A 13,230-nucleotide genomic window follows, 5' to 3' on the forward strand; every position below is an offset into this window, starting at 1 on the left:
TATGTTTGTCCTCTTCTTCCTCTTCCTCCTCTTTCTTTCATCTAGACCTCCTCTTCTCTCTTCCCATCTCTTCTTCCTCCTAGCTCAACCAAGCCTAATTCTCTCTCTCTCTCTCTCTCTCTCTCTCTCTCTCTCTCTCTCTCTCTCTCTCTCTCTCTCTCTCTCTCTCTCTCTCTCTCTCTCTCTCTCTCTCAGACAGACAGACCCCGATGACAGCGTGGTGAGCGAGGAGGGGGAGTCAACCAGCAGAGGGGGAGCATGACCCCTACTTTGAACCAGTGGTGACCTTGCTGGAGGTCTTCGTGGTTAGTGATGATGACCAGGAGGAGGAAATGATAAGACTGAGTTTCGACATCAGGTCAGGTTAATAATGGTGTTTTTTTTATTATTATTATTTTTGTGAGTTTTTTTTTTGTATAGGTTTATTATTTTATTGAGAAATGTTGGTAGTTTTGCTGTTTCTTATTGTTAGGTGAGGTGAGGTCAGGTCAAGTACTGATGGTAATTTTGCTGTTTTATCATTGTTAGTTCAGGTCAGGTTTTCTTATTGCAGGTAAATAATAATAATAATAATAATTGTCATTATTATTATTATTATTATTATTATTATTATTATTATTATTATTATTATTATTTTCTCTCAATCTATGTTTTCTTTCTTACTTTCCTCCTCCTCCTCATCCTCCTCCTCTCCTTGTTCTTCACATAACCTCTCCATTTTATTAACCTAACCTAACATGCAGACAGTGCCAGCCTAACCTAACCTCCCCCACCTGCAGGCAGTACAAGCTGTTTCATTATCACACCTCTGAGTCGCCCCCACAGTGGAAGGAACGGGGCATGGGGGCCATTAACATTCTGAGGAACAAGCAGAAGAAGGCTGTAAGTGGTTGGGTTAGGTTTGTGTGTGTGTGTGTGTGTGTGTGTGTGTGTGTGTGTGTGTGTGTGTGTGTGTGTGTGTGTGTGTGTGTGTGTTGACTGGGCTGCCTCATATGGGATTACCAGCCTAATATGGTGACAGACAGACAAGCAGACAGACAGACAGATAGATTATTATCACTATATTATTACCAGTCATTAATTCAAATAGATAGATTATTATTATTGTTATTATTATTTTATCACCAGCCATTAATTCTCTCCTTATTTTTCAGGTGGAGTTTGTTCAGCGGCAGAATTAATGCCAGTGGCTGAGTTCAGATCCTCCAAGACACACGGACACACATACAGCAGCCCCTCCACCTCCCCACAGCCCTCCACAGCCCCTGACACAGCATCTGACACAGGCCCTTCACAGACCACCACATACCTCACACATACATAAGAACATAAGAACATAAGAAATAAGGGAAGCTGCAAGAAGTGACCAAGCTTACATGTGGCAGTCCCTGTATGAAATATACCTACCTATTTCCATCTGTTATCCCCATCCATAAACTTGTCTAATCTTCTCTTAAAGCCCTCTAGTGTCCTAGCTCTAGTGTCCTAGCACTAACAACATGATTACTGAGTCTGTTCCACTCATCTACCACTCTTTTTGAGAACAAATTTTTTCCTATCTTCATCCTAAACCCAAATTTTTCAAGCTTGTACCCATTATTTCTTGTTCTACCCTGGTTGCTGATCCTAAGAATTTTGCCTACATCCCCCTTGTTATAACCCTTATACCACTCAAAGACTTCTATCAGGTCCCCTCTTAACCTACGTATCTCTTAAGAATGTAAATTTAACAGCTTCAACCTCGCCTCGTAAGGAATACTCCTCATCCCCTGTATCCTTTTAGTCATTCTCCTCTGTACTGATTCTAATAGACCTATATCTTTCCTGTAATGTGGGGACCAGAACTGCACAGCGTAGTCTAGATGAGGTCTGACCAGCGCCAAGTATAACTTTAATACTACTTCCGGCCTTCTACTTTTAACACTCCTAAAAATCACACACACCACAGGAGCCTCACAAACAGTCTCACAGCCTTCACAAGCAGCCCCACACTCCACCACAGACACACCAGACCCACAGCCCTTCACCTCACCCACTTCCCAGCCCCCCACAGCCCCCCAGCCACCACAAATGAAGTGAAAGGAAGGGACTGTGGCTTCACCCAGCCAGCCAGGACAGCCTACAGAGAGGGGGTAGTCCCAGTCAAGTCACAAAATATAGGCTTGGTTCTTCCTACAGTTTGAAGTCAATGATTGGACAGGTTCTCTTTGTTTACTTGTTATTGTTTCTCTCTCTCTCTCTCTCTCTCTCTCTCTCTCTCTCTCTCTCTCTCTCTCTCTCTCTCTCTCTCTCTCTCTCTCTCTCTCTCTCTCTCTCTCTCTCTCTCTCTCTCTCTCTCTCTCTCTCTCTCTCTCTCTCTCTCTCTCTCTCTCTCTCTCTCTCTCTCTCTCTCTCTCTCTCTCTCTCTCTCTCTCTCTCTCTCTCTCTCTCCTTCACTATTGTTAGGTAATAATTGCAGTAACAGCAGTAGTCATAGTTATTATTGTATATTTTTTTAGCACTCCAGAACAGTGTAGCAGTAGTAGTAGTAGTAGTAGTAGTTGGCAGGAATTAAGTACAGTATTAAATATATTCTGATCTTGATTTGTGTTGCAGGCCAGACAGCTTAGTGCCAGAGCTGCAGGTGGCCCTCGTCAGCTTCCTGGTGGTACAGGTGTAGGACGGCTGGGAGCAGTGGAGGTGCCTGGTGGAGCAGCTGTGCCGGGCAGAGGGGCTGCTGCTGCTGCTGCTGCTGCTGCTGGAGAGAGCCACACTTGTATGGTAAGCTTCTCTCAGTTCTTCTCTAACAGGTTAATGAGGTTGTTGTTGTCGTTGTTGTTGATGTATTTTTTTTTTTATGTTTTTCTCTATATAAAATTGGTCTCTCTCTCTCTCTCTCTCTCTCTCTCTCTCTCTCTCTCTCTCTCTCTCTCTCTCTCTCTCTCTCTCTCTCTCTCTCTCTCTCTCTCTCTCTCTCTCTCTCTCTCTCTCTCTCTCTCTCTCTCTCTCTCTCTCTCTCTCTCTCTCTCTCTCTCTCTCTCTCTCTCTCTCTCTCTCTCTCTCTCTCTCTCTCTCTCTCTCTCTCTCTCTCTAGTTAGCTTAGTGGTAGTGGTAGTAATAACAGTAGGAGTAGTAGCATTAGTAGTAGCAGGAACACCATACACTTAACACTCCCAACTCTCCCTTCCAGACCCTAGTAGTAGCAGCAGCAGTAGTAGTATTAACACTAACCACTCATTATTTCTCTACTGGTGATCTTCTGGCTTTCCTTACTGAGTCTTGGTCATCCTCTTTTAGAGATTTTGGTGAAACTTTTGCTGTTGCCTTGGACATATCAAAAGCTTTTGATAGAGTCTGGCACAAAGCTTTGATTTCCAAACTACCCTCCTACGGCTTCTATCCTTTTCTCTGTAACTTCATCTCAAGTTTCCTTTCTGACCGTTCTATTGATGCTGTGGTAGACGGTCACTATTCTTCTCCTAAATCTATTAACAGTGGTGTTCCTCAGGGTTCTGTCCTGTCACCCACTTTTCCTATTATTCATCAGTGACTTTCTAAAACCAAACTTGTTGTCCTATCCACTCCTATACTGATGATACCACCCCGCACTTATCCATGTCTTTTCATAGACATCCAACCCTTCAGGAAGTAAACAGTTCACGCAGGGAAGCCACAGAACACTTCACTTCTGATCTCTCAAAAATTTCTGACTGGGGCAGACCAAACTAGTTATTGTTTGCTGTCTAAAAAAATCAATTCTTCCATCTATCAACTCGACACAACCTTCCAGACAACTATCCCCTCTTCTTCAATGACACTCAGCTGTCCCCCCTCTTCTACACTGCCACACTCCCCTGCCTGTTTTCCCTTGGTACAAGCTTCTCATGTGATGGCTCACCCATAATTTTCCTTACATAATGAGTCCTGGCAAGCTGGACAGTGAAGAAAAGTGTTTTGATGGTATTTGTTCAAGAAGGGATCAGTAATTGTGAGACAGGAAGGAAGATGGCAAATTCAGAAGCAGCCGTCACCCGGGTGGTGGACGGAGGCCGCTCACCCCCAGTCATCCTGCAGCTCACAGGTCTCTTCTGACCAGGAGAAAGATGGCGTGGCAATTAAGTGTTCACCGTGCATGTGTTCCATCAACTTATTATTCCTGTATCTGTCTTCCTTTTTTTCCCTTAGCCTTTCTCTCAGGAGTGGCAGCTGTGCCCAGCACTAGTGTAGCCCTGGCCAACTGTGTCACGGCTGTCTTTGATCTCCCTGTCTTCCTTCCAGCCCCACAGTTACTGACCTTGACTCAAACACCATCACGGCACTCTCTTCCCTGTTAAACTTGCCGGGATCCATTGTAATGTAAGGGGTATTGAATGTGAGCGATGAAACGAGAAGGTAGTGGCAAGGGGGAAAAAAGTACAGGGGAGCGCAGGAGAGACACCTCTCTCCACTGTGCCTGACAGTCTCTCAGTGATTGAAAGACTGAGCATAACATCTTCAGGGCACGTGAGTTGCCATGTATGACAATTTGGCACTTTTTCCATGTCTTCTTATTTGAGTAGACGTATCATATCTTGTCATAATGAAAAGTCTAGTTTATCCTGTATGTGGAGACCTTCAAGTTACAATACAGCCCACTGCTTTAAGAGTTAAATGTACATGTCAATGTTTTCTGTTGTGCCTTCTTTGCTGTGTAATGTTGTGGTGAAACGGTTAAATTCTGGACCGAGTTGTGAGTCATGCAGCAGGAGTATAGATGTGCGTCTTCCCCACAGGTGGTAACACGGAGAGGAAGTGGAAGAAACCTTGGCACGCTCCCATAACTCAGGAGCAAGAAATACACCTTACTGGAAACCTTGTGACTGACAGGTGGTGGTGACTGCAGGAACCAATTCAGGTGAACATTGTGTTTTGTTGCTACACTTGAGAATCCTCTATCCTAAATTTAAAAATCTAAGTTTTTAATTGTCATGTCTTGTCATGTTTTTGTCCCACCAAAAAATTGATTACTAGAGCTTGATTTACTGCCATGGGAGGTATCAGAAATTGGCAAGTTGTCATTAAAAAAAAACTGGGGAAATCTAAAATATGCACCACTTTCATTCACTCCCAACAATTTTGGATAAGGAATCCTCAACTGTATGTAATCAGAGTATTGTTGAGAGTCATGGTGTGTGTATGAATCCTTATGTATGTATGTGCAGGATAAGAGGGAGGTGGTTAATAAGATTAGTAAATTAGGCGTGCTCTTACCAAGATTAGAAGAGCAGTAAGTGTGAAAATAGTGGTACAGGATTGCAAGAGAGGCAGTGTGTGGGCTGGGTAAGTGCACTTGTGGTGCTTTTGTTAAGAGTGACCGGGATGGATGAGTGTTACCGGTGTGGTGTGTTGTGGAGAGTTACTGAAGAGGGTTAGAAGGAATGGTCTGCAGTGATCAGTGTGAAATAAGAGGAGAGGATGCGTTGCTTGAGTTTTTGTTGTGAGATGTGCACGTGAAAGGTGTTTAGTGAAAAATAAGGTTTTTTGGGGAATTTATGGATATAGAAAGATAAATAGATATGAATTGTGGGGTGTTTCAGGATTGTTTGGGCCAGGTGATGGGCTGTTCAAGGGAGTGAAAAGTTTGTGAAAAGTAAAATGCCGGCATTTGAGTTATAGAATTAGTGTGTATGTGTGATATAAGTTCATGTCTTAGTAACTTTCCATCTTCCCCAAGTTGCATTACTCTTTTGCAGATGTCTGTCTTGTGTTGGCGAATGTCCTGTCTGCAGTCAGGCCAGTAGTGCCATGTCACAGGGTGTGACATCAGGTGAAGAGCCAAATGGAGAGTGTCTGCAGCCAGTACTGGGTGTGCTGATGCTGTACAAGTGTCGAGCCAGGTGCCACAGCACATGTCAGCTGACTCCACCAGGGTAGTGTCTCTAGTCCAGGATGCACTGCTGTGTACGACTTGTATGTCTTTGCTAATAAATAAATATTTGTGACTATTCTTATTATATATATGTGAAATAAATATATAGTTAGCTAAGTGTGGTATAATAGTGTAAAAATAAATATTTGATAATTCATGCATGCCCCAAAGGTAAAAAAAAAACAGGATTGTGCCCTCTAAACTTTTAAGATACCACTTGCACATAGAAGCCCCGTCGCAGCGACTCCAGTGTCGGCTGGGATGGGGCTTCTATGTGCAAATGGTATCTTAAACTTAGTTTAGTAGCCAATCCTGACTTTTTTTTTTTTTTACCTTGGGGGCATGACCTGTACTCCCAGAAAGACTTTGCCAAAGATATTATTGACATGGCATAAATAACTATCATTGTTTTTTTTTTACCTTGGGGGCATGACCTGTACTCCCAGAAAGACTATTTGCCAAAGATATTATTGACATGGCATAAATAACTATCATTATGTTCAAGATGGTATACTGAATGTTTATTGTTTTAATGTGAATGTTAAGTGAATAAATACACAACAATAATATAAACATGGCACTTTTTTTCCTTATTACTGAAGTGCTGGAATGTACAAAACTTATCCCAAGCCTGAATGAAGGTGGTGGTGGTGGTTGTTGAATACAGAAGAGAGGGACTTGCTACATTCTTCCTTCCCAGACTGGAGTGGACTGGAGAACTCTTGCAGCAGGGCCTGGGAGCAACAACACTTGCCAATTCTTATGTCCTTGCGTCAACTTGAGTGAGGAGCAACCTCTTCTTTGTGAAACTGCCTGCAGCTCTCGTGCCTCCACAAGTGTTGAAGGTTGCCTGTCGGTCCCGCCATGACTTGAAGGGAATTTTACGTGTTCTTCCTGCTTGAAATTCTTGACACTCTTCTTACTGCAACTTGACTCTTCCCTGATTGCTTTGTCCCAACGATACTTAATACCTCTTGTGGGGCTTGAAGGTGGTGACGCTCTGCCTCTTTTCCTGGTGAAGCTTGACTCCCTGACTCCCTGATTGCAATGGAGTACATTGGGCCTGGCGTGACAACACTGTTTAATAACCAGGTGCTGGTAGAGATTCCTGTGGGCTGTTCATGGGATGATGAAGTGGAAGCTGCACACTTCACACCTACAAGGAAAACAGACCATTAGTTCCAGATACATGAAGCTTGTTGTATGTGTTGTGATTCCTTGTAATGTGTTTGATAACTGATTCCCTACAAAACTAAGACTACACAAGATATATGATGGGAAAATGGAGGAAGCCTGACAAGCACTGCATGGTATGGGAACTGTGCTGAGATTTAATATGAAATATGGCTAAATTCCATACTGTCATATTCAAGAAACAAAAATTGAAAAAAAGGAAAGCACCGGGTAGAGAAAATCTGAAAAGTACGGCAGTATAACGTTTGAAGCTGAGAAATGCGCGTTTGATAAATACGTCCCTATTATAATTTAAAGGCAAAAATTTGAAGGATGATGCAGAGTAGAAGAAAACACCAGATAGAAGAAATTTGCATGGCATCACAGATATTTCAATGGCATGATAGTTAATACACAAGTTTGAAAGATGAACTTGATTAAATATTTCTGTATCTCTGCGCTCATGAAGAACACAAATAAAAAACTTACAATTTGAAAAAAAGTCACTTTAAACTTTGATCCGTACCTTTTAAGTTTATTAATTTTATTCATAGTCAGTTTATGGTTCCAGAGAAACAACAATTTCAAATCTAGCCTATCTTTTTGAAACCCACTGTATAATGAACACGTCATATAAGGGAAAGAATTTTGTAGCCAAATACATGAGGAAATATTGTACAAGAAAATATTTATCAGATGAATAACAAATTAGGAAAAGAACTATTTGAAATAGGCCAACTTTGAGGTGAACTGGATAAAAAAAATAAAAAAAAATAAATAAATAAAAATAAATAAATAAGTAGTTTAATAGAACAAAGCAGTATTAGAAAAGTCTAATGCAAATTTAGAATGGAAATGTGTGTGTGTGTGTGTGTGTTTGAGAAGGGGTTATGTCTTTTTGAGTGCATGACCATTGTTTTGGCTGCCTGACTAGGTTTTTGAGTGTCACCAGATTTTTGAGTGCATCACCAGTTTTTTGAGTGCATCACCAATTTTTTTTAATGCATCACCAGTTTTTTTTTAGTTCATCACCAGTATTTTGAGTGCCACCAGTTTTCTTGTGCCACCAGTTTTTTTTTTTTTGTGTCATCAGTATTTTCTGCATGAGAGTGCGTGGGTGTGCATACAGCGTTATTAAAGGTAGGTAAGTAGGTAGGTGTGTGTGTGTGTGTGTGTGTGTGTGTGTGTGTGTGTGTGTGTGTGTGAAAATGAATAAAGGAAAATAATGACCAATCGTAGTTAAGAAGCCAACTGCCACTCAGCACAGCGAATAAGCAGAGGGACCACAAAATAGCAGCCACGGACACACCAATCCAACATGATTTTACGTGCTTATATAATATAATCTCAAATTCACTTCCTTAATTATCACCTCAGTAAGCTTAATCAGACGTCAATCACCTGGACAAACAAGCAACCAACTTACCATCTGGTCAGCATACTTCTCTCACCTGACAAGTTAAATCACTTTACCTGCAGTCTAATCACCCTTGCAGCTTATTTCCTCGCAAAATGCTAAACTTCTATAACTTCTCATCTGATCAGCATATTCATCTCTCCCCTGATAAGCTTAACTACTTAAGTGTTGTAATCACCATCTGTTCAACCTAATCACACCTACCAACCTCACCTGGTCAACCTATATCAGCTCAAGCTAATCACATTACCTAACGTGGCTTACCTAATCCCCATACCTGGACAAACCTAACCCAATCACACCTATCCATTCTAATCCTCAAGTCTTCAACCTAATCATTCACAATCTCACGGGTTACACATTAATTCCACGCACTGAGTAATAATTTAACATTCTTTTCATTACCAAACTCTTACCTTCACTCCTTCACCGCCTCCTTCAGCCTTCCGCCACGAGACCACCGCACCTCGACCTCTCTCTCTCGCTGCGAGTCGTGGAAGGGACCGAGCAGGGCCGCCAGGCTGGAGGAAAACGAGACAATGATCCCTATTCTGAAACACTTCTGCGCCGCACCTCCACTAAACTAATAAGACTCTAAATGAAATTGCACAGGTTTTCAAAGATGTTTTCATGGTTCTAGTGACAGATTAACACGATTTTTGTATTATTAACAGAAGAAACGCATTTGAGAACTCGGATAATCGTCTCTGTGGCATTCGAAAAAAGAAAAAAATGGTGAGACAACAAATGAAGCGTTTCAGAATACGTAGCTATACTCGTAATATAAGTTCTTTTTCTATCGCTGGTATTAATTTGTGTGCGTTCGTATGATTGCTGGCTTGTATAAGTAAAGTTATGGATTGTTTTGAGAGTTTTATTAAAAATATCGATGTTTTTTTAAGTTTGTAATTAACGAGTGTGAATGATTGTAAGTCTCTCTCTCTCTCTCTCTCTCTCTCTCTCTCTCTCTCTCTCTCTCTCTCTCTCTGACTAAATATTATTCGCATGTAAGATGAACTCCCAAAATATAAGAGTACGATAAGTAAATTGATTCGGAATTAAAAGAAGTTTCTGAGAGATTATGAATGAGTGCCAGACCCGTGAACGAGACGACACAATGATTACTGGATTGATATACGTACTACACAGTTTCCTTAATAGATCAAAAGACGAAAAAGAAAAAAAAAAAGAAAAAAAAACGTTATTAAGAAAGGTCATTTGATCTTAGAAAACTTATTATACTGATCAACTGATGATGATAATAAGAGTGAAGGAAAGAAAATAGGAGGAGGAGGAGGAGAAAGTGCAGGTAATAATATAGGAAAAACGAGATAGTAAATAGTCATAGGAAGTGAAGGTAGTTGTAATAGTAGTAGTAGTAGTAGTAGTAGTAGTAGTAGTGGTGCTGGTGGTGGTGATGTGATGGTGGTGGTGGTGATGGTAGTAGTAGTGGTGGTGGTAGTAGTATTAGTAGTAGTAGTAGTAGTAGTTGCCTTTGCTCTCACCACGACTGTTTTTGAGGCTACAGAGATGATTAGCTCGGTTTTCAGGCATTTTTCCTGACTTTTTTTTTTTATTTACACAATTCAATTTTCTCCTTTTATATTAAATCGATGCTTTTCTTTTTTCCTGTTAATTATTGTGCTGTTGCAGATCGCGGAATAAAATAATGTTTCTTTTGATATGTTCATGTCTCGCTGCTCTCGTTATTCTTTTTTTTTTTTTTTTTTATCGCTTGTAAAGTATTGATAGTCTTTTTTGTTCTTTATTAACGTTTCAAATTACCAAGGACAATAATACTTTTTCATCTATTTACATTTTGTTGTTTTGTGACATTTAAATATTCAGACTTTTACTCCGTAGAGTAAAACATCGATGCTTCTTTTTCCTAACTAATAAATGTTCTTTTGAATTGCTAAGTACATATGATAAAGATTTCTTCCAGTCACTTAAATTACTTAAATGTGTGTGTGTGTGTGTGTGTGTGTGTGTGTGTGTGTAGTAGAAGTAGTAGTAGTAGTAGTAGTAGTAGCCCTCCGCCATGATGGCGGAGGGCTGCTACTACATGCATGAAAATGCATGAAAATTAATTAATGCATGTAAATCTTACTTCTAATGCATGAAATCTTACTTTGTTTATTCATAAATTTTTAGGGTAATTTCAAGCATCATAAGCCCTCACCTATACCTGTCGTCACTGCTAAGGGTACCGTACCGCCTTGTGTCCTTTCATGCGATTATTAGCATATGTACAAGGCGCGACATACCGAGGCTCAGGTAATACCAGCGGCGGTAAATTTAGTGCTAGAAATCAATAACCTGAGCCTGCCTCCAAAGAGCGCGGCGAGAGACCCTTCCCGCCGGGCCATCCTGGGAGGCTTAGCGACGCGTGACACACACACACACACACACACACACACCAAGCCATGCGTTACATCCCTTTGAGGAGGTGGTGGTGCCCGCGGCGGCTCTCACCGGCAATAATGTTGGCGGCAGTATATGTTGAATAAGAGACAGACAGCCATTTGCAACAAGCCAAAAGCACTGAAATCCACTTTGCATTCAAAACATCAGAGTGACTCGAAGGCTACTAGACTCACAAGGGAAAAAGAAGTAGGAAAAAAAAAAAAAAATCTGCATGTAGTGTTTGAAAATGTAGCAGAGGAAAAGCTTTGAATCACGGTGGACAAAGACAGCTTAAGAATTGGGTGGAAAAAAAGCTTGCATGTACTCTCCTTGGTTTCACTTTTAACTTTCTTTTTTCTTTTTTTTTTTCATGGGAGAAGTTGTGTGATGGGAGGAAGTCGCATCAGACTGCACTCCTTTTCCCTCCATGTGCTCTGTAGCGGTGTTGTCTTGCTTGTTGTCCACTGTATACAAGGTGTAACGCGAGTTTCTGCAAATACTGAATGACATGAAGGAACGTGTAATTCTAAGTAGGAAATGTTCTATACACATATGCATTTTAAGGCTTTGTTTACCCGTTAGGTTAGAGGAGTTGAAAATGTATGGGACTCGCTAGTGCGCTGCTATGCGTGTGCTGACGTGACGGACAGACGGCTGCATTGTCGCAGTCTCGGAGGTGCCACTTATTTAATCTTATTTTTTGCAGGCTGTGGAATATTGCAGTATCTTATAACAAGACAAATTATATAAAAAAGCACGTAATTTACCGATAAGTATTACACGACAACATTATTGCGGTGATTATAAGTACTCCTTTAATTAATTAATTAGTTAATTATTAATTAATTAATTAATTAATTAATAATAATAATTAAATAATTAATTTATTAAATAATTAATCAATTATTAATTAATTAATTAATTAATTAATTAATAATTAACTAATTAATTAATTAATTAATTAATTAATAATTAACTAATTAATTAATTAATTAATTTTATTAATTATTTAATTAATTAATTAATTAATTAATTAATTAATAATTAACTAATTAATTAATTAATATTTATTAAAATGCTACGTGGCATCATCACTCAGCTCTTTTCAAGGTCGCTCGGACTCGCTGCCCCCTCCTCCCTTGCTTTGATGATGCCACTTAGCATTTTACAGGAGAGAGAGAGAGAGAGAGAGAGAGAGAGAGAGAGAGAGAGAGAGAGAGAGAGAGAGAGAGAGAGAGAGAGAGAGAGAGAGAGAGAGAGAGAGAGAGAGAGAGAGAGAGAGAGAGAGAGAGAGAGAGAGAGAGACTTTAGCAGACAACCAACATCTGGGGGCTGCTGCACTGAGGTAATCATGAGGTGAATGAAAAAAAAAAAAAAGAAAGAAATTCCCCTACCAGATACCAGATTCAGGAAATATATCTTTCACAATATTTTCCCGGTGAGGAACACGTGAGTGAGGAGCGCTCGCTCGGGGCTGTTCAGTGCAGGGACCAGACAGTGTTCTGAGTCAGAATAATACTATATACGTGTGCACTAGACTTCTATTGTGACACTCAATGACAAGAGTACGAAATGAATGAGTGGGGGACCAGCTTATAATTATGTACTACCTCACCCTGCTACACACACACACACACACACACACACACACACACACACACACACACACACACACACACACAGATAGATAGATACGTGGTGTATTGACCATAACAAGTAATACAATAATAATCAGTTCATGACACATACTCTTGCTTACAAACATTAGTATCACGATCCATCATGACAAACACACACACACACACACACACACACAGTATATCTTAACACAATACATTTACCTCAAAGAACTATGGAGACCTTATACAAAGATCACTAAGAGATTGGTGGTGCCTCAGAGAAGCCCTGACCCTGCCTCAAGGAAACGGTTGCCTACTTTATGACCCGAATCACGACAAGCAAAACCCGTGACAGCAACAACAGGAGTGACAGACAGCACGCGCCGCACTTCATCCAGCGTTCCATGAATTCTGGAACGATATGTCAGGCTCTCTGCCTTCTATTTGAGTTGTGTTGTTTCAAGAGAGGAAAATCAAGACACTTCCGGGGCTACTCTGCCCTAATCCACTGGTAATTTTCCATGCAGTTGTTTGGGAAAGTGATAGCTAAGTGATATATATATTTTTTAAAACTATTACGAGAGCTTCGGCTCCTTCACAGGCATAAAGAGTAGCATGCTCACAGGAGCCAGACAACTTTGAGGCACTGCGTACTTGTCCACCAGGAGCCGATGGGGCCAAGAGTGTGAGCGATGTGTGGACAAGTATGTGGTGCTCTGTCTGGGCCA

General features: G+C 40.7%; 2 protein-coding genes across 14 annotated transcripts in view; one reads left to right on the plus strand and one right to left on the minus strand.

Annotated features, from left to right (window-relative positions):
- The window catches only part of LOC135097711 (uncharacterized), a 10,699-nt gene extending 4,239 nt beyond the window's left edge, over positions 1-6,460 (plus strand). For 2 of the 8 annotated variants that reach the window (XR_010266050.1, XM_063999704.1), the window contains 6 exons: positions 196-358; positions 780-882; positions 1,155-2,200; positions 2,596-2,760; positions 4,752-4,873; positions 5,712-6,460. The gene's annotated coding sequence lies outside the window, so the exon portion shown is untranslated. Of the gene's footprint in view, positions 1-45; positions 364-779; positions 883-1,154; positions 2,201-2,595; positions 2,761-4,257; positions 4,483-4,751; positions 4,874-5,711 lie in introns of all 8 variants that reach the window. The other 6 variants (XM_063999708.1, XM_063999705.1, XM_063999707.1 and 3 more) reach the window with 6 other exon arrangements.
- Positions 6,382-13,230, minus strand: part of LOC135097710 (uncharacterized) — a 60,090-nt gene continuing 53,241 nt past the window's right edge. For all 6 annotated transcript variants that reach the window (XR_010266049.1, XM_063999701.1, XM_063999700.1 and 3 more), the window contains 2 exons: positions 8,894-8,998; positions 6,382-7,043 (listed from right to left, as the gene is read on the minus strand). The gene's annotated coding sequence lies outside the window, so the exon portion shown is untranslated. The remainder of the gene's footprint in view (positions 7,044-8,893; positions 8,999-13,230) is intronic.

Source organism: Scylla paramamosain, unplaced genomic scaffold (genome assembly GCF_035594125.1).
Source record: "Scylla paramamosain isolate STU-SP2022 unplaced genomic scaffold, ASM3559412v1 Contig29, whole genome shotgun sequence".
Classification (NCBI taxonomy): Eukaryota; Metazoa; Arthropoda; class Malacostraca; order Decapoda; family Portunidae; genus Scylla; species Scylla paramamosain.